Here is a 24,006-nt window from a genome sequence, read left to right on the forward strand (position 1 = left end):
TCATGTGCAGATCACCTGGGGATGCCATTAAACAGAGATAGTGGAGGGGAGGCAGTGTAGGACTCAGAGGTCTGGGAGGGGCCTGACAGTCTGCATTTTTTAGAAGCTCTCAGGTGAGGCAGGTGCTAGTCCATGGACACCTCCCCATCCTTGGAATAGCAAGGCTCTCGACACCCCAATTCTCAACCCGGGTTGCACTTTAGAACCACCTGGGGAGCCTTTAAAAATACCACTACCCGAGCTTTGTCTCCAGAGATCCTGGCTTAATTGCTCTGAAGTGAGACTGGGGCATGGGTAGGTCTTTAAATCTCCCCAGGCGATTCTAGTACAATCGGAAGTTCTCAGCCAAGGGTGGTTAAGAAGTGCTTCACACACACACACACACACACACACACACACACACACACACCCTCACCCTCTGGGGTCCTCCTCTCTTCGGTCTCCCAGATCCCCTTCCGCATCTCCTTGCCCACATCCCGCAGACATCTGACACACATGAGCATGAGCATGAGCACGTGGACACACGGAGAGGTGTAAGGACAGACAGACTCTGACGCAGAGGAAGCAGGCGGGAGTCGGCTGGCACCCCCAGGCAAACGCAGACGTGGATAATCCATTTGCACGGTATACGTGTTGTAAACACCCGCAGGTATGGAGAGAGGGACGGACACATGCAGCAGCCGCAGGAGGGTCCCAGACCTCCTCCATCCATCTGTCTCCATCCGTGGTCCCATCACTGCTCCAGGTGAGAAGGCCCCTGTCTGTCCCTAATGCTACCAGCGAATGGGAAGCCCGGGCTTAGGCCCCCTCCTCTCCCTCAGCACCTCCCGCTCAGCACCACTGCAGTACTGTGGCCTGGACAGAGGCCTCCCGGGGAGCCCATGGGTGGCTCAGCCCCAGGATATCCCGGGGACGCAGGGGACGCGCCTGCCCCCAGGGGGCTGATGCATCCTAGGGGCTGTGGGTGCCTTCAGCCCCTCAGCTCAGCCCCGCGCAGCTGCTTGGGGGCCCCTCTGAGTTTCAAACCCTGCACCCCCCCCACCGCCCCGTGTGCTGGGGCTCTCGGCAGACAGGCCTGATTGATGACTCAGGGGGGCTGTGGCTGCCGCAGGCCTATTTTATGATGTCATTAGGCAGCTCCGGCCGCAGGCAGGAATCCCTCCTGACATCATAAAGGACTTGATATTTCGCTAATGTTATCTTGGCGGCATGTCGCCCTGACATTTTCTCTTTGCAGCGCTGCCCCCCAGGACCGGGAGTTGTCTAACTACAGCCTGGAAAAAAAAATGCAAAACAGACAAATGCACCCTCGGGGGACAGCGGGAGAAAGCTAATAGACGGGTCCCCGGCTCCCCTCCAGCCCCCCACCCCGGGAGTGGTTCAGGTGGGAAGCATGATGTGGTTGTCAAGAGGGACCCAGGGCTGCCTCCCTGCTGCACCCCTCGTGCCCCGGCCTGGCCTGCTCAGCAGCGGGAGGCAGTCCGGCACCCAGGTTCCACAACCCACTCTGCTACCCAGAGGCTATGTAACTCGGGCCAAGGCCCACCCTCAGTTACTCCTTCCACACCACAGGGGGTTGGCCCAGGCAACTTCACACTGTCTGAGGCTCTGGGGAGGGCAAAAGTGTCACACAGGCAAGAAGGAGGGACCCCACCCTAGGCTCTGACCTGAAACTCTAGGCAGTTGCAGGGAGGCTGGGGGGTATGGTTTTGGAGCCCCCCACTCCCACGAACGGCCCCAGGGCGCAGACTCAGAATAGCAAGAGGTTTCCTTAGCCTGAATCCCAGCTCTTCAAAAGACCAAGGCCAGCTACTGACCCTAAGGAGAGGCTGGGGCGGCCCGGGTACAGATTGCTTGCCTGGGCCCGGTGAGCAGAAGCCAGCAGGCCGTGCCCATCCTCTCACCCAAGGGTGGCACGCGTGGTCAGGGCTCTGCAAAGGAGAAAGACCCACCAGCCCCCGGCACCCCTCCTATGTCCACCTGCAAAAGGACCTCGGGCTAGATCAACCAAAAAATCCTCTCCCACCCGAGCAGCACCCACCCACCACACCCTGACCCCAGAGTCCCTGGCAGACCGGCCTCCAGCTGACCGCCCCAGAGGCGGGAAGCTCATTCCTTCCCCCAGGCAGCCCCACCGTCTCCTTCCCTGTGGCCTCCCTCCCCTACCCCCCAAGGGTCCAGACTCTGCCTTGTGGGCCTGGGGGGATAGGGCTGCTCCCTCCGCCCCAGGACAGTGGGGTGGGATATGCACACACCCTCCCAGGGTGCAGGGGGAGAAGCCAGGGTTCATGCTCTTCTCGAAGAACTGGAGAATCTCCAAAGAGACTGGCCATTTAACCTGGGGTCCGTGGTTAGAACTGCAGTTCAGGAGAATGAGTTTCCTCTGTAATCCTGTGTATCTCGTGCGTTTAAAACGCTGTTCGAAAAAATAAATAAAAATAATAAAATAAAATAAAATAATAAAATAAAATAAAAATAAAATAAAATAAATAAAATAAAATAAAATAAAATACTGTTTGAGAAGGTTCCACAGGCTTCACCAGCTAAAGAAGTCCATGGCATTTGGGGGAGGAAAAAAAAAAGTTAAAAAAGTCTGTTGCAGACTCCAGACAATTAGCCGTGAACGTGCTGTTTGGAGCGATCTGCTGGCCTGGGTGTGTTTCCCACCCCTGGAGGAGCCCCCACCCCCATCGCCGGCCCTCTTTGAAGAAACTGCTCTAAAGATGAGCTAGACCAAGACCCACACCCAGGTCTGACCTCCACCGTTGTGTGTTTTCTGTGCCCTGAGGTGACTACAAGGCCAGACTCGTGACTCCGTGACTCCCGGACAAGCCGACCTTGATGACATTGTCGAGGGCTGAGCATAGAGAGCCCGGACTCAACCCCGGCTTCAGAAAGTTCCCAGCAGGGGAGCAGGCTTGCTCCAGCCACACCCCGGCACCGGCCTTCCTGAGCACCCCAAGAGCTTCCTGCCCACTGCCCCCTGAGCCTGACGGCCCACCCCGCGCCCTTCTAGTAGCCAACCCCCCCGCCAGCCTTCCAGTGCCCGGCTGGCCCCCCGCTTCAGGCTCGGCCGCAGCTGAGCATGAGCCTCCCAGAGGCGCCACCGTGGGCCTAGATGCACTTGGAGCAGTGGCGCAGGGAGACAAGACAGCGACTGGCCGGGAGCCCTGCCCCCTGGCTGGCCCAAGGGGATACAGCCTTGGCCCTCAGGCTGCATCAGGAACCAGTGGGCGCTTCCCCCCAAAGCAGAAGGACCACGGGGCAGGGGGTGGCTGGGGAGCCCCCACTGCCTTGTTAAGGAGTCATTCTGAAGCCACGGCCCCTCCGGAGCCGCAGGACAATGATGACTCCTGGTTGCCCGCGCTGGTGGACAGCCACTCGACACGGCCCAACGATGAGCAGTTCATTCATTCATTCAGCAAAAACGTGTTGAGTGCCCGTTATTTGCCAGGTGATGGAAACAACGGCAAAAATCCCCGCTCTCAAAGAGCTGACATTCTCAGGGCACCTGGGTGGCTGGTCACTTGGGCCACCAACTCTTGATTTCGGCTCAGGACATGATCTCAGGGTCCTGGGATCAAGCCCTGCATTGGGCTCCATGCTCAGCAGGGAGTCTGCTTGGGGATTCTTTCTCTCTCTCTCCCTCTGCCCTTCCCCCAACACACACTCATGTGTGTGCGCACACTCGATTGCTTGCTCTCAGATAAATAAATCTTTAAAAAAAAAAAAAAGCTTACATTCTCTCGGGAAGGCAAGCAACAGAGGAAACGAATAGGAAAAAAGTCTAGTATGGTGTTCCTGGGTGTCCTAAGAGCCGTAGATAAAACTAAAGAAAGAGCAGGGCGTTGCTCGCAGAGGAGGTAACATTTGAGTACAGACCTGAAGGGGATGGCGAAGGGAGCCGTGAGGAGGTCTGGGGCGAGAGCATTGCAGCAAAGGACATAGCACACGCAAAGGTCCTGAGGCTGGAACGCGGCTGGCAGATTTGGGGAGCAAGGAGGGTGGTGTGGTTGGAAGAAAGTGAAAGGGAAGAAACAGACCCTCACAGGTGCGGAGATGGAGCACTGGGGCCCTGAGGCTGCGGTGATGACCTCGGCTCTCCTCCCCAGGAGATGGGAAGCAGCAAAGGTCCTGAGCATGCAAGCGACGGGCTAGGACTTGAGTGTCTCTTAATAGGATCAGTGTGGCTGCCACGCGGGGACCAGGCCACCGGGGAGCGGGGAGGACGCCGGTGTGCCGCCCTGTGCTGTGACAGTGGGTGCTGGGTGCGTTCTGCGCGGGGAAAACTGCCCACCTGGCGCTGCTTCCGGCCCTGGCACGCTTTCCGCACAGCGCACCTGGGAAGCAGGTCCTTCGTTCCCCTGGGAGAAAAGGACAGAAAAGGAAGCTTGGGTCCCAAAAGGCCACGCAGCCGGGGAGGGCGTCAAGGCGGCCTTATCCCACCAACGCCCGGGCTCCTCCCTGTCCCCTTGCAGCCAGGAGGACGCAGCCCTCAAACGCCAGCTCACCCTGCTTTCGCTGTGCAGTCAAGCTCATGTGATACCTGTTGGTCTTACGTGCTTTTATTTTCACTCACACCATTTGCAACTTTTAATCAATTTTTTTATTTTATTTGACATTCCATTTAAAACCATCAGGGAAGGGAAGAGATGGCAAGGGGAGGGGGAGGCATTTGATGATGGCAAGAGAAGAGCGGAGGCCCTGGAATGATCCACCCACCACAGTCCTGGTCCAGGGCCCGGGAGCCCGGGGCAGACAGGGAAGCCCCCCACCCCACCCCCGACCCCGAACCCCGTCCCTGCACAGCCGCCGGCCCGTGCGGGGATACACATCCCAGTGAGGTGGCCCGGGACTGAGCCGGGGACCTGGGCAGGGCGGTCTCACCAGGGCAAGAGCAGAGTAGCCCCCAGTCAAATCCCAGGAACGTTCCAGAGATGGCAGAGGGACCGTCGAGACACAGACCGCCGAGCAGGGGCACACGTGCCCTGAAGTCCAAGCTGGCAGCTGTCCCAGCAGGTGGCGAGGCTGCCCGCCAGCAGGTAGGAGGGCTGGGAGGGGCGCCACGAGGGGAAGGAGGAGGCGGCCCGGGTTCTCGCTGCCTCTGGGGTGAGGACTCACGTGCAGCAGGCGAGGCGACAGCTCGCGTTTAGAAAGCCGGGAGCCTCTGGGGCTCTGGGGCCGAGTCCACGTGGGAGAGGAACGTAGGGAGCCCCCTTCAGAGGCTGAAGCGGGCTTCCGAGGCTCATCTGTCACCGCCACCGCAGCCTGGGCCAGGCTCTGCAAGAGGGAGTTGCAAGAAGGGAAGGAAGGAGGAAAGGAAAGAAGGATGGAGACAGAAAAAGGGAGCTATGGCAGCCACATCCGAGAGTCCATCATGCTCACCTTGATACAGCCACGCCTGCAGGCGGAGGTAGATCCCAACACCCTCGCAGGTAGAGGTGCACCCCCAGAAATGCACCAGTCGATGGGCACAGCCCCAGAAGCACTCGCTAATGCACGTACGGGGCAGACTTAACAGATACAACATCCAGAGACGCCCAGAGGCCCTGGAGAGGACAGACGTGCTGACAGTGATGTGCGCCTCGGTGCCAACAGAAGGGCGTGGAGCCACATCCATGGACACCGACAGAGGTGGGCAGGCATGCACCCGTGTGGACGTACCTGTGTGGACGCACCAGGAGGCACACGCCGGGACAGAGATTGAAAGGACACCCGTGCATACAGGCAGAAATCCCTAGACACACGCGGGGCACCTGGGTGGCTCAGTAGGTGAGCATCTGGCTTTGGCTCAGGACATGATCTCGGGGTCCCAGGATCGAGTCCCACAAAAGCCTGCTTCTCCCTCTGCCTGTGTCTCTGCCTCTCTGTGTGTCTCTCATGAATAAATAAAATCTTAAAAAAAAAAAAGAAATGCCTAGACACACGTACCTGGATACTCACAGATGTGTGCACACGAGGAGTTCACCCCCACGCAGATGTGCAGGCACACACCCGGCTACGCACACATGGACAGGTGTGCACGACTACACAGACATGCCTGTTCTTATACCGATATTGATGCACAGCCGCACATTTACCAGAACACACGTTCCCAGAGGAGGTGAATGCACACACGCAAGGGCACGCTCGAGGACGTGCTCGGGCACAGCCAATGGCCAGGCACACGTACACAGCTGGGCGCTGTTCCGAGCTCAGGCCTGGGGCTCTCAGCACCCTCAGGCCGGCCAGCTTCAAGCCAGGTGCTCTCCTGACGCACCCCTGCCAGCCGCCCAGCCTTGCTTGGCTCCCTGGCACTCAGGCCCTCCCTCCCACCACCTCTAGTCTGCCCTTTGGCCCCGGGCCAGGCCCCGGGCTCCAGGATGGCAATTGCCCCAATTCTCCCAGGTGCCGACTCAGCCAAATTTCACACCCAGCCGTGGAGCCAGGCCAGCGGGGCTTGTTGCAGCGTGCTTGGGGCATCGACGCAGGGGTGGCGGGAGGGAGCCAAGATGCTGCAGGGGCAGAGAGAAGAGCAACCCGGCCGCTGTGCAAGCCTGCCTGGCAAGGCCGATGCCTCTACTACAAGTCATCCACCTCTGCTCCCCACCCCCGAAACGGGGCAACGTACCTGTCCCACCAACTGTGTCACCTAAGTGTACCTATCACCCCCGGACAAAGGGCAGGTTTTGCCTCACCTTCTCTCGCCTCTTGCCTACGATGACCCGGGTCGGATGGCGCCTGTGTCATCCCGACCAGGTGGCGAGCTCAAAAGGGGAAGTCGATTCCTCCAGGGAGCAGCCAGGACAAGAACCCAGGGGCCGGTCGGTAAGGCTGCACCTGGGGAGCAGCCAGGCTCCCATCGCTTGCCCACAGCAGACATCAGTAATCGATCACAGTCTCTTCTGGGGAATCCAGACTTGGCTTGGAAATCCCTCTCGATGCGCCGCTGCAGGCCGACGTTCAAAACTGGCCAGAGCTGGCAGCCGGGAGGAGACTCGCTGCCATGCCGTCGCCACCTCTGATTCATCTAATTCAGGGGGCAGACGGGGCGACTGGATGCTTCGGGAGAACACAGGCGATGTGTCTATCAGAGGAATTGCCCTACTGTTTGCAAAGGCTCCTGACTTCTCAGCCACCCCCTCCCTGCCCCCGGGGTCTTACTACACTGGGCCGGAGGTTTAGGGACAGGTCACTGCCGTTGCTCTATTTCACAGAGGGGGGACGCTGAAGTTCCGGCAAGGGCATCCAGGGTCACACAGCGAAGAGCCACCGTGGGCCTGGGGTTCGAGCATCGACTCCCATCTCGGTGCTCTTTGACCATCCTGGTCAGACAGGCCAGGCCAGGCCAGAGTGTGCGGGCCTGGGGGGGGCGGGCAGGGATGGAGGGCGGCAAGAGGGGCCAGTCTCCTCCCAGCAGAAAGGAATCGACCCTACAACTAATTGGTTCAGAGTGCTTCTTTTGACCCTAATTAGCTATTTGTCATGTCTCCATTTGCATACCAGAAAAGATGCAAATTTGCATATTTGTAAATGAGGCTGAGCCTGGATGTGGGTTCTGGAAGCGCTTGGCGGTTGCTGGCAGGCAGGGAGGCAGCTGGCTCTTGCCACTGAAGCATGGGCCGTGGAACGAGGAGATTTGGAAGACAGCTCCTTGGCTTGGGGCTGCAAGGTGCTCTCAGAGGAGGTCAGACAGGATGGCCCGCCTCGCTCCTGCCCTGGGGCTACGCGGTGGGCAGAGGGAATGGGTGAGCCTAACGCTGCTATTTTGATTAGATGAAACAAGGAGGGGGGAATATAAAGTAATTTCAGGACGCTCTGTGCTGGGAAGCCTTCTGTTCCCGTCCTTGGATAGAATCTGTAACACTTGCAAGGGGCGGGGGGACGTCTCCCTCCACCTCGCTAGAGAGGATGAGGTTCCGGAGGGAACGGAGGTCAGGGGGAATGACACCCTCTCTCCAACACACACGCGTGCGCGCGCGCGTGCGCGCGTGCATGCACACGCATGCTCTCCCAGACGTTCACATGCACACGTACACTTGTACACACATCGACAATTCACTTGCATGTACACACACACACACACACCACGCACGCAAGTCTCTGCCCCCCAGGAGTACACAACGCCCCAGACCCACAGAGATACACGCGCAACTCTAACGGGAGAGGCACATTCACACATGCAGACATTCCCAGACTTCCCGCCACATACACATTCACGCCCTTACACATACAGACACACACTCAAACACTTGAACATAGATGTAGGCATACAGACTCACTTAAGCTGTGTGTAAATATTTACATACACACACACACACACACAAGACATACACGAGAACATCCTCGCTAAGGACCAAATTCCCTGGCAAATTCTGGAAATCCTGAGCCCTTTGCCAGAGTTTCTGGTGCCTCCGCGGGAGGAGACAAAAGGAGCTAGGTAGCCATCCTTCCTAGAAAGGGAGCAGGTGTGTCCGCAGGGAACTGGACCCCAAGCAGGGACTGGTTTCTCTGAAAAGCAAGGACTAGTAAATGCCCTGGTGCCTTCTGGGCTTTTGTCTGGGGCTGGGAGGGGGTCTGGGTGGAGCTGAGCAAGCAGGAGAGCATGGTAGGGGGTTCGGGGGACCCGTGATACCTCGTTGGGGCCTGCCATGCATTGAGTGGGAAAGCAGCACGCTTCCTCCGACTTCCTCGTCGACCTCAGCGGCCGGTGTGGACCGAGGTGCCACAAGCTGCTGCATCTTCAGGCATGTGGGCACCAAAATGCCAAGCTCAAAGGGAGCTTCCCAGGCCCATAAGGCTTCCCATGATCTGGGCCCCGGGGACCTAGAAGCCCGAGGTCAGGGACCCAGTGCTTCCACCACCTTTCTCCCCACCCCCCCACCGGCATCTCCTCCCCAGGGCTTGCACCCCAAAAGGCAAGCTAAATAGCTCCGTATTTGTAAATTAAATATAGCTGTACTCCAGCTTTCCAAAGAGCTGGGAAGGAGAGAAGGAGAAAGAAAAAGAGAGAGAGGAAGAGAAGAAAAGCTGCCGCCCTCAGGAAAGTCTGGCTGGTACAGATTGCCTGAGTCATGAATATTCATCTGGCGAATGAGGAGAGCGGGAGTCTGCATAACAGCTCCACCCACCCAACTGAAAGAAATGTCACCGCCTTTGCCAATAAAGTGCCAAAGGAAGCCGGTGGAGGCTGCCAGCCAGACGGTGCCAAACTGCTGACTTCCACTCCCAGGCGTGGAGAAAGCACATTGTTTCCGGCCCGAGGAGCTGCCACTCGGGGCTGGGGGAACGGAGCTGGCTGCTCGGAGAGAAGAGAAGTCACACCCGCCACCCACGGGAAGCCTGGTGGGCAGCGCGCTGGGGCCCCAGCCCCCCCAGCACCCCTCGGAAGAGGGGCTCACCCCGACCCCCCCGCCCTGCTCCCACGCTTCGCACTGCCTTGGAGGAGTCTCGAGAGGGGCTTTGCGACTCCTGGGCAGTGACCAGAGACCAGAGGCTGGGGGAGGGCATGCAGGGGGGTGGGGGTGATGCAGGGGCCCAGAGGTCCACGGTCACCTTGGCCCCCATTTAGCAGAAAGGGACACCCCCACCCCACATGCAGGTGACTCCTCTCTCTGTGTCAGTCCCACTGGCTCTCACTCCGGGAGGTCTGCTCTGACCTCTTTCTCTGTGACAGAGTCGGGCTCCCCGTGCCACCCACCCTCCCAGTCCTGACAGCCTGCCTTGATGCCAGCCTGTCCTGCCCATAGCTCTTTCCTCCACCCGGCTCTGAGCTCTGGGGGCAGGGGCCGCGGTTGGCTGATTGGCCAACGGACTCAGACAGGGCACCTTGAGCCGTCGGGCAAACAGAAGCATCTCCTTCCATCCACTCCCGTCGCCAGGCCTTCTCCACAGCCTTGAACGTGCTTGTCAGGTCCCCAGGGGGTCAGGCGCCCTGTCCCAGCAGCTCAGTCTGGGCCTCCCGTCCCCAGGCCCTGCCCCCCACGAAGAGAGCAGAGGGTTTCAGCGCCCCCCCGGCACCCCATCCTCATGGTGCACCCACGAGGGTGGGTGCCCACCTGCCCACCAGTCCCCCACAGCTGGCTCCCTCTGGTAATTACCTACGTGAATGGGATAAGCAGAGCCGGGGAGAAGACGTTCTCTTAGTACAGAAACCCAATTAGGGCTGTGGGCGTCTCCAGCTGCTGCTCTGGTTATGTAAAGTTTGGGATGTGTATTTGGGACTTAATGAGGATATTTATGTGTTCACATCTTACCTTCCCAGACTGCTCATTTCAAGCATCCCAAGTACTCTTGGGCCGAGGACGTAGCAATACAAGCCGGGGGACAGGCTCCAAGGGAACAGCACCACCTCTGGGTAGCCGCACAGCCCCTCTCTCAGGATTCATGGACCCCCTCTCCGCCCCAGAAATCAAGGATGACACCCACCTGGAGCCTGGCTCCCTTCTGCAGCATCTTCAGCAAGTCCACCCTCTGCTCGAGGCCTCCTCCGGGGACGGAAACTCCTTTATTGCCTCCTTCGTGGTTAGAATATCAGCAATCGGTGCACAGTTCTTCCTCGAACGGAGCCAGACTCTGCCTCTTGGCGACATCCCTGAATCAGCCCAGGCGTCGTCCCTGGGACCATGTGGACATGTCGCCCTGTCTGTCCCAGGTCAGCCACCAGTCCTGCGGAAGGGAAATGGGTGCAGAATTTAAAATGTTGCTGTGGTCAAATAAGTTTGGGAAGATTCTATATCAGTTTCTTTGCTGCAGGACTTCTCTGAGCCTTTCCTGTGCTCACACTTAAACTGAGCTGAGAAGGTGCTTCATTTCAGGCACCTATTTGCTCACAGAAGCCTTTTCTGTAGAGTGACCTCAAGAAACCAGGGTCCTAAAGAGCACATTTTACGAAACACTGCTTCCAGCATGTTAAAAGCAAATATCTAATTTCTTGGCCTGAGCTCCTTCAACATTTCTCCTCCATTGGTCCTGATGCCTGGGCCTGTCCCCTCTCTGGTCCTCTGCTGTAAGTGAAGCTCTGCCGTATGCCTCTGTTTCTCCATTGCTCCAGACAAGGTCTGACCACCAATTGTCTGTCCAGAAGAGTCTTTACCTTCACTGTCCAAGACCGCATTTCCCCCATTTTTGATGTGGTCAAAACACCATCAGGAGGATGGGCAGCTGAATCCCACTGAGCATCTCCTCTGAAAGTCCCCCCAACAAGCCACAACTGAGGCTCAGCTCCTCATTCTGCTCTCAGACCCTGCTTTTGGAGCCCACAGGTAGACGCCCAGAGGTGTTTTGGAGCCCACAGGTAGACGCCCAATCAGGTGTTCCAGACAATGGGTCCCTGCTATGCCTTCCCTGCACAACAAGATGGCGGGCCATGGCGAGCCCCCAAAGTATCGGAGCACCAACCAGGGATTCACACACAGTCGAGGCTGTTGCACAGCATCATGCAAAGCGTACATTTGTTCTAGCATCCAGTCCCCGCAGAGTCACAGAGGGAGCACTCCAATCATCCTGAGCTCCAGACCTGGGAGTCTTTTGGGGCCAAGGCCATAGTCCATACCTGCATGAGGGAGCCCTGGCTCTACCTTTAATCACTCCCTCCATGCCGGCCTTCTCATCATCCTTCAAGTATGTGGTCAAGCCCAGGCATGGAAAAGAGGCTCATCTCCCTGGCCCAGTCCAGTAGACTCGAGGGGTTCCCTGGACTGGCTATTGAGAAAAAGGCATCGAAGCTTCCCTGGGTTCTGTAGAATGGTTAGCAATGCCAGCTAGTGTTGGAGAGTGGGCAGCGTGGCACCCAGGCCTGTTTCTTTTTGTTGTTTGTTTGTTTGTTTGTTTTTTAATTTTTATTTATTTACGAGAGTCAGAGAGAGAGAGAGAGAGGCAGAAACACAAGCTCCACGCACCGGGAGCCCGATGTGGGACTCGATCCCGGGTGTCCAGGATCGCGCCCTGAGCCAAAGGCAGGCGCGAAACCACTGCGCCACCCAGGGATCCCCCCAGGCCTGTTAATGCCATCTCCCAACCAAGCTCAGTCCCTTTCCCTCCAAACTACTCCCCCAAGCTACAACACTCCTTTCTCCCAGAACAAACACCCCAACTCCCACACATGCCCATGCATGGCCTCATTCCCCCACCCAAACTGCTCCCTCCAAGGTCACCAACAGACTCTCATTTGTCAAGTCCTGTACCCTCTCCCTGGTGTCAATGCCTTTGCAGCATTAGATATGGTTGACCTTTCTCTGGAAATTCACCCCCACCCCATGGAATTCCAAGACCATCTATGCCCCTGGTGGCTCTTCGCCTTCCTGACCATTCATGCAGTTCTTCTTCCATCTCATAAATGTGGCCACGTTCCAGGGCCCAATCTCCAGCCTCCTCCTGCTCCTCCTGCCCATGCATTCCCTCCCTGTGAGATCTCATCCACAGCTTGGTCTTTGGGAGAAGCCCCCTGTGCCCCTCACGTGCGCCCTTAGGATCAGCCTCCTAAGAGGCAGCCCTGTGGCCTACAGGCGGCCGCCACAAGCCAAAGCTCTGAAAACCCAGCACCTCCTCTCTCCTCCAGAATCAGCTCTCATTCTGGGTTTTCCACAATGCATAATCCTCCCAGGCTCCAGGATCAAATTCTTTCTTGGCTTGGCGTCTTGACTCTTGATCCGCATCCATTAAACCACCACGTGCCGAGTCCTCTTATTTAATATTTACCTAATTTCCAAAATAAAAACAGCTGTATTATTTTTTTCTGACTGAAGCACCTCATATATCGTCAGTAGATAAAAAAAAAATATCAAACCAATACTTAAAAGTATGAAAAAGAAAGGGAAAATTACTCAAAATCCTACCACCCAGATATAACCATTCCAGCATTTTGGTGAACAGCCTTCCAGACATATCTCTATGCATATATACACACAGAGATCTATGTATATAATTTATAGACGAGGGATTGTATTATACATACTGTTCTCACTGACACCTGCTTTTCTCTCTCAACAATATGTCATAGACATCTTTCTATGTCAATAAATAGAGTTCTACAAAATTATTTTAATTACTTCATAGTATTCCATTGTATGTATGTATCATATTTTATTTAGCTGGGTCTCTATTGATCCTTTAGAATGTTGTCAAGATTTTACTCTCATAAACAATACTGTGGTAAATATCCATGTGCATATCTCTTTGCTTATTTTCTGCAATTATCTCCTTAGGATGAAAATCCTACAGACGAAATTGCTGCAATAAGAGGATGCTATTTCCAATTGTGCTGCTCTGCCCTTTTGCAAACATACAACAATGCACTTCCCATCCACAGTGCCCCAGCACGTCTGCCCACACCCTCTCCAGCCCCGGGTTTCAATGTTTGCTGTTTGTCGTCTCAAATCAACAGACAGCAAAAGACACATATTTTTACTGTCATTGTTTAAATTATTAGTCAAAGTAAATGAGTATCTTTTCATGGTTTCTTTCTGGTCATTTGTAATGATTTTCTTTGGGAATTGCCTGTTCGTGTCTTTTGCCCATTTTTCTAATGCGCTATTTATCTTTTTCTCAATGAGTGGTAAGGGTTCTTTGCACATTTGAGACCACAGTAAATAATTATCTTTCATATATATGCTTTCCCTTTCTTCCTTTTCTTTTTTTTTAAACATTTTTTTTATTTTTTATTTATTTATGATAGTCACACACACAGAGAGAGAGAGAGAGAGAGAGAGGCAGAGACACAGGCAGAGGGAGAAGCAGGCTCCATGCACCGGGAGCCCGACGTGGGATTCGATGCAGCCAAACCGCTGCACCACCCAGGGATTCCTCTTCCTTTTCTTTTAATGGTCTTTCAGGTACTTAAATTTTTAATCTCCATATATTCAAATGTATCAGTCTTTTCTTATGATTTCTGGATATGCCATCATGCTTAGAAGAAACATCCCCACCTTAAGATGACCAAAATAGTCATTCATATGTATTCATTCATATTCATAAAGACTCCATCGTCTTCATGGTTGGTCTTATTGGAGTAAAATAGAAAACCAGCTTGCGCTGTAATGGCTGGCCCATGCCAACACCATTGATAAAACAGCCATATTCTCCCAACATGATAGAAATGCCATTTTGTCATACACAAAATTCCCTTAAATATTTGGATCCTTTCCAGACTCTCTATTCTGTCCCAATGATCTGTTCTTACATAAGAAGTTTTAATTATTGTCCCTTGGGATGCCTGGGTGGCTCAGAAGTTGGGCAGTTGCCTTTGGCTCAGGTCATGATCCCAGGATCTGGGATCGAGTCCCACATCGGGCTCCCTGCATGGAGCCTGCTTCTCCCTTTGCCTGTGGCTCTACCTCTCTCTCTCTCTCTCTCTCTCTCTCTCTCTCTCTGCATCTCTCATGAATGAATAAATAAATCTTTGAAAAAAATTATTGTCCCTTTGTAAAACATTTTCATATCTGAGAGAATACATATTCATCATTTTTCTTTTTCAAGAATTTCCCTAACTACTCTACTTTTTTACTCTTCTGGGTTAGCTTTATAGTAATTTTTGTCAAATTAAAAAAATCTTATTGAGGCATTGATTGGATTATCTTAATTTTGTACATTCCCTTAAGGAGCACAGACAGACTTACAGCATTAAATCTTTTCACCCAAGAGCTAGGGATATTTATCCAAGTCTCTTTTCTATCCCTCAGGAGGGTTTTCTGGTTTTCTTCATGCAAATTCTACATGTTTCTCAAAAAGTTTATTTCCAGGCATTTCGTGATATTATTTTCTTCTTGATGGTGTGGATGAGGCCTTTTATTTTACCTTCTAGGTAGTCATTTTATAAATAGAAAAGCTATTCATTTTTGTATATTGTTTTGTTACTGGCCATTTTACTAAAATTTATGTTTTCCAACTGTTTTCAAGAAATGGTCTTGGGTCTTCCAGATAAATAACCATCTCATCTGCAAACTATGATTATTTGCTCTCCTCTTCCAATATGTATCCTTTTTATTTCTTGTCTAATTATAATGCCTAGCACTTTAGGAAAAGTGTTTTTAAAAATACTGATAACAACAGCTGCCATGGTCTAGCTTCTAACTTTAATCAGACTATATCTAGGGTTTCATCAACCTAATGTCTCCTGAGTATCTTGTCTACTCCTGTGACCACTGTTCTGGTCCAGCCCCTATTAAATTGTCATCTGTGTCATCACAAACAGGATGAACCAGGGTACAGGCTTTGAAGTCAGATGACCTGTGTTCCAGTTCCGACTGTCATTTAGCAACCATACAATTTTGTCAAGTTATTCAAGATTATTGAAACTCAAAAAAGGTGGGGTGGGGGGCAAGTCTTGTAAGGACTAGGCGAGGTAATCCACACACTATGGGCAGTATCGTAAATGACGATTTTTAGGTCTTAGCCCCCTCAACTCCTCCTTCCAGTCCCATCGATACCACTCTTAGGTTGACTCTTAGGTTGACCATCCCCAATACCACTGGGCTCACAGCACTCTACCAAGCCCTCCCCTGCTCACAAGTCTTCAATTATCCCCCACTGCCTATAGAATGAAGGCCCAAATTCTAAACCTGTGTCTGAGATCTTCCACTATTCAACTCCAAACTTTCTCCCAGCCTTACTTCCCGTAGCCCCCTGCCACCCCCGCCCAACACACACTCCCATCCCTTTGCTCCAGCCTAGAAGTCCTCCTCACTGGTGGCTGCCTCACACCAGGTAGGTCCTCACTTTCCACCCAGATCCCTTATACAGATTTTAGTCACAAGGAATGCAAAATTAAAATCTAAATGGGTTTAATAAAGTGGAGTTGGCAGCTCACTTAATAGAACAGTCGAGATGCAACAGGCGTCAGGCACAGTTTGATCAGGGCTGGGACAACATTTTTCTGTGATGTTTCAGGCTCTTCCCACCTCCATATGTTTACAGTCGTCTCCGGTTGTGTTCCCAGTCACCAGATGCCTGCCAGAAATTAAATCCACAAGCTACCTCATCCAAACCCAGATAGAGAGATTGGATGTCTTTCTCTAGTCATCTAACAAAAATTCTGGCCTTCATCTCACTGGGCCAATCTAAACCAATCCCTGTGACTAGGGAAATGTGTGTGTTGATTGCTTTAGAACCAACCCATGTGCCAAAAATGGGTCTGGGGGAGAAAAGTTATCTTGAATGCCAATCAGGACTCCTCTCCGGAGCCATACACACCACTGGAGACAGGTCAGGTGTTGACAACCTCAGTTGCACTACAACCCCTTCTGAGTCACTCTCCTGGCACTCAGGCTTCCTTGAAGGCCTAAGTCAAGCCCCCAGAGTTCTGATAATGTGCCCACTCCCTTTTAGCTCCCAGAGTCCTAACTCTCAGCTCAACACATGGTTAGCACCACCGTGTAGAATTTATTTATATAATCATCTGTCGATTCTTCCTAATTAGTAATCACAGAATTGGTTAATAAACTCTACAAAACACTCTATACAAGGTAGGCCCTTTGATCTCCACAACAATCCTCTGAGCCTCAGAGAGGTTAAGTGACTTGCCCTATGTCACACAGCCAGAGATGATGTTGCCCCAAATGCCACTGCAGTAAGCTCATGAGCTCACTCTCTCTCTCATACACGTACACACACCCCACGCTCCCTCCTCCAACTGCCATCCCAGGCCCGACCCCAAGATGCAGAAACCCCCGCGGCATCACCTCCTTCTTCCCACTTCACTTCAATCTCTAGAGCTCTCAGACTTGCTCCAAAAAAGTACAGAGAAAGTTTTCTTGCCAGACAGCAGTTTCTAAGATTTGTGTGACAAGGCCGGGTACAATTCAAATGACTCTGGGTGATTTAATCTGCTTGGGGCTGGGGTGGTAAATCAGTGCGGCCCGGGCTGCCACAGCCGCCCCAGAAACCCATGAGCCGAGCTGTTGGTAGGCGTTTATCTGCAGATCTGCAGGTGAGGGCCCTGGAAGCTGAACCGTGGCCCGGGGAGTTCCCCTCCGCTGCACTCAGAATACATTTGGAGGGTCTACGGCCCACGGCCTCTCCCGCCTGCATGTTCCATGGGGAGAGAGCTCTCCCAAGGCTGCAACCCTGATTCCCCCTCCCACCCCCACCCCAGTGTCAGAGCAGCACCCCCACCCCACCCCCAGTCCGCACTGGACTTCTCAGGGAAGGAGACTGGCGTCCGTCGGGCTCCCACTGAAACTGCCGCCTCGCTGCCAGGTCCCTGCGCACCCACACACACCCATTACCTCATTTCATCTCCACAACAACTTAATGAAGGAGGCATGTCCGTCCTCAGTTTACAGGTGACTTAATTGAGGTTCAGAGCGATTAAATAACTCGCCCAGGGTTATTACAGAGCGAGCAGCGGGGGGCAGAGCCAAGATTCAAATCCAGACTCAGAAGGCTCCAAAATCCCCATCCTGTTGAGCCCACCCCTCCGTGGGGGCCAGGGGCAGCTTCCGCCCGAGCCGTGTCACTTGTGAAAAGAGAGGGAACGGTCCCTGGCTGAAGGGGAGGTATTGCTCGGAGGGAATGAAGCAATAGTTTTTCCCATACAGGAGGATGTCTAAGGAGAAAGTCGCACTTATGAAGCTCCTACTGTATGCCGAGCAGGTACCATGTGCCAGGTGCTTGACATCCAGCATCCTCGCCATGAGTCCGTAAGCAGCGGGATGCTGGTAAATGTTTACAAGGAGCAGGCTGGAAGGAAGGAAGAGGCTGGATTTGTAGCATTGGCCCATCCCTGGGGTGTACAGGTCCCCACCGCAGTCACCCTTGAGCCGCCCGGGGGATGTTACAGGCCACAGGCTCGGGAAGCGAGGCCCTCGTGGGTTCCGGGGCCGACAGGAACCCACTCCCACTCCTGCTGCTATAAGACAGGGTTTATTAAACCCACTCAACAGGGTACCTGGGTGGCTCAGTGGTTGAGCATCTGTCTTTGGCTCAGGTCATGGTCCCGGGGTCCTGGGATCAAGACCCACATTGGGCAACCTGCATGGAGCCTGCTTCTCCCTCTGCCTTTGTCTCTGTCTCTCTCTGTGTGTTTCTTATGAATAAATAAATAAAATCTTTAAAAAAAAACACTCAACAGATGAGACCCCATGAAAAGGCACTCGGGACCCATATCTACTGCCTTACAACTTTTTAAATCCACGTTCTGCCCACAGCCCCAAGTTCCCCCAGGCAGAGACAACACGGGGAGCCAGGACCACCAGTCTCTACTCCCTGCAGGTGGACAGACCCCCGCAAGGTCCCGAAGGGCAGAAGAAGACCAGGGCGCCCCAGTCCAGCAGGCCGAGGATCCGCACAAGGAAGAACTTTCTGGGCCGTGCACCTCGAAGGCAGCGTCCATGCGGGGCACGCAGTGAACGCTCAGTAAAGAATGAATGAAGGAACGAGAGTGATCGACTGATCGAATGAATGACGGAGCCATTAGGCTGACTTCGAACTCGCCATATCCAAGACGGAATTCACCTTCTTTCCCCAGAAACCCATCCCACCCCAGGGTTTCTCATCTCGGTGAGATCCGCCAGCCCAGGCGCCCGGGGCCCTGACCCTCCTTCCCTGCTCCTCACAGGCAAGCGATCAACAAACCGCATCCCCTTCCCGTCCTGGTGCCTCCTGACCAGAGGCACCGGCCACCTACCGCCACCCTCTCCCCCCGCGCGGACCCGCCTCGCCCCCAGGCTCGTACCCACTCCAACCCCTTCTGCCAAACACGTCATCCACGCTGCCCACCTGACCTGTCAAAGCTGCCCCTCTGAGCTCACATCCCTCGCCTCCCTTCCAGGGCTCCCCACTACCCAGAGGATGGACGGGGAGTGCTTGGTCCTCCAAGGTCTGGTCTCACCTCCCTCTCCCGTTTGATCCCTCACCTCTTTGCTGCATGTTGGTGCTGATTCTGGAACACCACCAGACTTCTCGGTGTCCTCTACACGGCGTCCAGGCCTTGCTCACCCCACACCCCCACCCGCTCGCACCTCCCCTCCCTTCACCCCGAAAACTTCTTTAAGACTGAACTAAGATGATCCACAAGGTGATTCCTGGGGGCCTTTGAGACTAATATCTCGTGACGGTTCTAATGCCAAGTCCTCACAGTCTACGCCTTCTGGATTTTACAGTCCCCCTCTCCCTTCATGGGACCCTAAAAGGGTCCTTAGGGGCTTTCCAGCTCCAGTGCATCATTTTATGGAAAGAAAATCGAAGGCCCAGAGAGGGAAAGGGATTTGCCCCAGATCACCCAGGAGGCCAGCAGAGGCAGAGCCAGGACAAGAACCAGGCACCTGCATCGCAGCCCAGGGCTCCCTCTCGGCATCACACTCCCCACCCTGATCCCCTGATTCCAACCCAACCACCCTGACTACCCCACCCCGACCCACCTCCTCACACCCAAGCTACGTTAGCACCGTCCCTGTCTTTGCTCACGTGACAACGAGGCCATTCCATCACCTCCATTCAGCTCCCAGGGTGTCGCACCTCCAGGCAGCCCATCCTGGTTAGCACGTCAAACCCACCCACGCCCCACACCCTCCCCCAAACCCCCTGCATTGGCCAGAACCCAGCAGCGAGGGTTTGGTTCACTCCCAGCGGTCAGTGTGCTCCTCGGTCTCGCCAGGTAGGACCCCCACTCCTCGGGGCTGGCCAGTGCCTCGTCTTTCTCCTCCTCCTCCTCCTCCTCCTCCTCCTCCTCCTCCTCCTCCAACCTCCAGCTCCCTGCCTAACTGCTCGGGATAACAACATGGTATCTGGAGTCTCGGGTCTCGCGTGCAGGGTCAGATCCCAGTTCTGTACATGCCTGACCGCTTGCTCTTAATCCATCTGTCCCTCCACCTTCCTTATCTATAAAATGGGTCCTACCTCCCGGGGTCGCCCTGAAACTGAATGATGTCACCCATGGTGGAGGCCCCGAACTCAGTGGGCTCTCGATACATGACAGCGCCCTTCCCCACCGCCTTTCTCGCGGACTCCCCAAGACACTCGGAGGAAAAAAGAAGAAAAAAAGCTCCCCTGGGCTGGGAGGTGGGCAGACTCGTGGACATTTTCTCTCGCTCCCATTTGCAACAGGCTATGAGCAGCCTGTGTGCAGAAACGCGGGGCGTATCCAACCCCCTTCCCCACCCCCAACAATCTGCTTTAACCTTCCTATCCCAAATGCCTTGTTTATTTTAATATCACCCGTTTCACTTTTCTGTTCATGCAAAAAAAAATTTTTTTATAAAAACAGATTTAAAAGGGAAAAGAAGTATTTAATGAGTAAAACTGTCTGCAGCCCTGTTTCTTTCTCAGGAAAAAGTGGCTGTGATTCTGGCATGAGAGAGGGAAGCTCAACAGCTTCACTTCACTGCAGCTGCCAGAAGAAGTGCATTTCAGAGTGGAACAGAACCTCCAAATTAAACAGTATGTCTCCCAGCCAGGCGCTTCCTGTGCCGAATTCAGCTTGGCAGGTGACACCCCAGCTCGAGCAGGGATCCAGCCCCGACATGAGCAACTTGCAAGGCTCTCTGCTCCTGCCCACCTTCCAGTGTGGAAGGACCCGGCCCACCAGGCCCGGGCAAAGCACTGACCTGCAGGATAAGGCTCTGAGAGGGGAAGGAGAGAGCTGGAGAGGCGGTGACTACACCTGGCCGGTGGCCAAGGGAACCCGGACTCCCACCCAGGGCCTGAACATCCAGGGACCAGTGTTTCCTCTCCCCAGATGAGGCTAGTTGAGCAGAAAGATCAGATCCAGGACTTGCTGCTCAAATGAAAGTTCAGAAAATCTGCTGCTATCTTCCCATCTTCAGGGTTGTCATTTTGGAGGGCTGCTCCGGATGGAGTGCAAGGGTCCAACCCCAGAGGGCACTGCCCCTCCCCAACACTCCCCTAAAAGATGAAGAACCTGACCTTCAAGTATGTACAGCAGAGACTGCCCAGGGGGCAAAAGCTGGCTGGGCCCAGATGGTGGTCCCCCTCCCTTGCCCCAAACCCATACCTTTATTAATGTAGCCTCGTGACTCATACTGAGCTTACTGTCCCTTGAACTCTTAAATAAATCCCTTTCTCATATTGTCTAGTAGTCAGGATGGGCCCCAGCATCCACCTTATCACTCCACACTGTTGAGACCTTTCAGGATCCTGATTTTGCTATCCAGCTTTGCTCTATCCTTCTTCTCTGTTCCATCACCTCCGGGTGTTACAGGCCAACACCCTTTATATCTCCTTTTGGGTCCCTGGCATATACTGGTCAGAAAAGGGTAGAAAGCAGAGCCCCACAGCTGCCTCTAAAGACCCACAGGAACATTCGGAGGCTGCCATTCAGCCAGAGGGGAGCCCCCTCCAGGCCCCCCACGGCCATCCGTCGGGTCCTCGAGAGCCGGAGAGACCCCAGCTCGTGTCTCAGGAGGCAGTGTGAAATGACAGGAATTTCCAGGCTTGAATCCCAGCCCCATCAGTCTTGGGAAAGTCATCTGACCTCCCGGGCCCTCCATGCCTCATCTGTAACACGGGGACGGTCACCCCAGGGCCCAACAGGTGAAGAGCAGGATCATGTGTGACATAACCCGGCTCACGACAGCGCTCGAAGAATAACACCCGAGCCCATTTTCCTCACCCACCTCATGGGGCTGTCGAGAATCCGAAAGATTTGCCGGCTCCTGGTGAACCCATGCTGGCTCTAAGGACCGCTGCCTTCTCCTCCGTAGGTATCACCGGCGTCATCCTCCAAACCAGGCCCGAACCCGAACCCGAGGTCAGCCGAAGTCCTGGGTCTCTTTGATGTGAACTCCTGTCAAGGCAGTCTTCCCTTCCCGGATCTGTGCACTTGTTTGTGGAGTTTGTTGGGGTTTCTTTTTAAAGATTTATTAATTTGAGAAAAAGAGAAAGAGAAAAAAAAAATCTCCAGCACACTCCCTGCTGAGCACGGAGCCCAGTGCGGGGCTCGATCCCACGACCCTGAGATCATGACCTGAGCCGAAATCAAGAGTCAGGTGCTCACCTGACGGAGCCACCCAGGTGCCCCTGTGCAACTGTTTCCATAAAACAATAACAGTATTTTTTTAAAGCTTTTTTTTTAATTTTTATTTATTTATGATAGTCACACACAGAGAGAGAGAGAGAGAGGCAGAGACATAGGCAGAGGGAGAAGCAGGCTCCATGCACCGGGAGCCCGACGTGGGATTCGATCCCGGGTCTCCAGGATCGCGCCCTGGGCCAAAGGCAGGCGCCAAACCGCTGCGCCACCCAGGGATCCCAATAACAGTATTAATAACCGCTTAATCCTTCCAATCCCACTATGAAATAAAAAGTATCTCCGTCTTACCTCCGAGGAACTAAGGTGCAGAGAGGCTAAGTGACCTTTCCAAGGTCACACAGCTGGAGAGTGTGAGCGAAGCACAGCTCGGACTCCGAACACCGCGCTCTCAATACTACACAATAGTTCCTAAATGCTGGCCTAAAGGGGGGAGACTTTGTCCCTGGCCCTCTCCCACTTGTCTTTTCTGGCCTCGGCCCTGCGTTCACTTGGTTGAGCACCTTTGGGTCCTGATGGTGTCTGCACAGCAGTGGCCGCGCCTCACCCCCACCTCCCGGCAGCTCTGTGCCCACCACCGTCACATAAAGAAAAGGACTGAGGCACCAAGTCCATTGCTCCCTGAAGACTGGGACCAGTGGGGTCCTCGTCTTGGCCCCCCGGGGCTAATCTCCACCTGTGCATCCTAAGCTCCGGAGTCGCCCACAGCCTAAGCCCGGGACCCCCCTGGTCCCCCTTCCCCAGCCTTTCACAGGACCCAGCCACCTGCTGCCCGGCCCTGACACCTCTGAACTGACCACTGCCTCCTGAACCCCCAATGGCCAGGATCCCCACCTGCCCAAGGGGCACCCGAAGGCCCCTCCTCGCAGCTGCGTGTCCAGATGCCGAGTCCAACCACCCAGCACAGCTATCCTCCGGCCTTCACTACCTGCTCCCCCCTCTGCCGACCCCCAGCCCCGGGGGCAGACTGGCTGCAAGGTGAGGGCATTCCCTAAGTTTGGGGCCCTGTCTGCCCACGGGAAAAAGAGGAAACGGACCCAGGAAGCTGGCAGGGCTGGGGCTGAGGCCCACGGCCACCGAGGGGGCAGCCAGTCAGGAAAAGCCCCTGGAGATTCCAGGGGAGCCATCGTGGAGCGTTGGCAGACCCCTGACGATACCAGAACCCAAAGGCTCTATCAGAGAACTGCCCCTCAGGCCTCAGAGGATGGCGCTTTGGAGCAAACCCACAAACATAGTCACCCCACAATCAAAAACACTAGCCCCTCGACACTCACATCCTGCAAACACTCCCATTCACAAAACATTTGGCGAATCCCCTGGCACAGGAGCCCATCCAATCACTCAGGAAGCACCGACCGAGCACCTGCCACCTGCCAGGCACTCTCCCGGGCACCGGGGAGACCTCAGTAGCCAACCCAAAGGTCCCGCCCCCTGCGAGGTCCCTCGTTCTCACGGGGACACCAACAGTAATAAATAAATAAATAAATAAATAAATAAATAAATAAATAAATAAATAAATTTAAACAAGTAAATCACTTGGTGTATTCGGAGTGATGAGGACAAGAGAGAAATTAAAACCAGATAAGGGACTCGGGTGCCTAGGAGGAGGAGGAGGAGCAGCAACTTTAAGCAGGGCGGTCAGGGCCTCCTTTGCAGAAGTGACACCTGGGTGCCCCACAGCCGCAGCGGCAAGGCCAGCGGCTCCCGGGTCAGACAGCACATTCCAGACATTTCCGTTAACGTTCCCTCCGACGGTCAGGTAGGTCTTCCCTGCCGGGAATCCCAGAGGACCTAGTGAGGGTACCAAGCCCCACAAACCTGGGCCCTCCCACCAGGAGGGTGGACAGACGCCACCAAGTTAGTGGGGATGACCCCAGGCCTTGCAGCCCCTTCCAGCCGCCCTCGTCTCCCTCCTCCCCCCTCACCTGCTCCTCACCTCCCTCCCCGATTCCCTGAAGTCCGGCCCTCCATGCTCAGAGCTCCACCGGAACTGCTCCCTGAACGGAAGCAACACCTGGTTCTCCCGAAGCACCGTCTCCCTCCGG

General features: G+C 54.6%; 1 long non-coding RNA gene across 1 annotated transcript; it reads right to left on the reverse strand.

The window, feature by feature from the left end:
- Window positions 1-4,785: 4,785 nt before the first annotated feature.
- LOC129520914 (uncharacterized) lies at window positions 4,786-24,006 on the reverse strand. The gene is made up of 6 exons (XR_008666707.1): window positions 23,898-24,006; window positions 21,549-21,779; window positions 12,523-12,678; window positions 9,808-10,647; window positions 5,386-9,277; window positions 4,786-5,280 (listed from the first exon to the last, which is right to left on the reverse strand). It is a non-coding gene; the product is annotated as an uncharacterized LOC129520914 (long non-coding RNA).

The sequence above is a fragment of the Nyctereutes procyonoides genome, unplaced genomic scaffold (assembly GCF_905146905.1).
Source record: "Nyctereutes procyonoides isolate TBG_1078 unplaced genomic scaffold, NYPRO_anot_genome, whole genome shotgun sequence".
NCBI classification, from domain to species: Eukaryota; Metazoa; Chordata; class Mammalia; order Carnivora; family Canidae; genus Nyctereutes; species Nyctereutes procyonoides.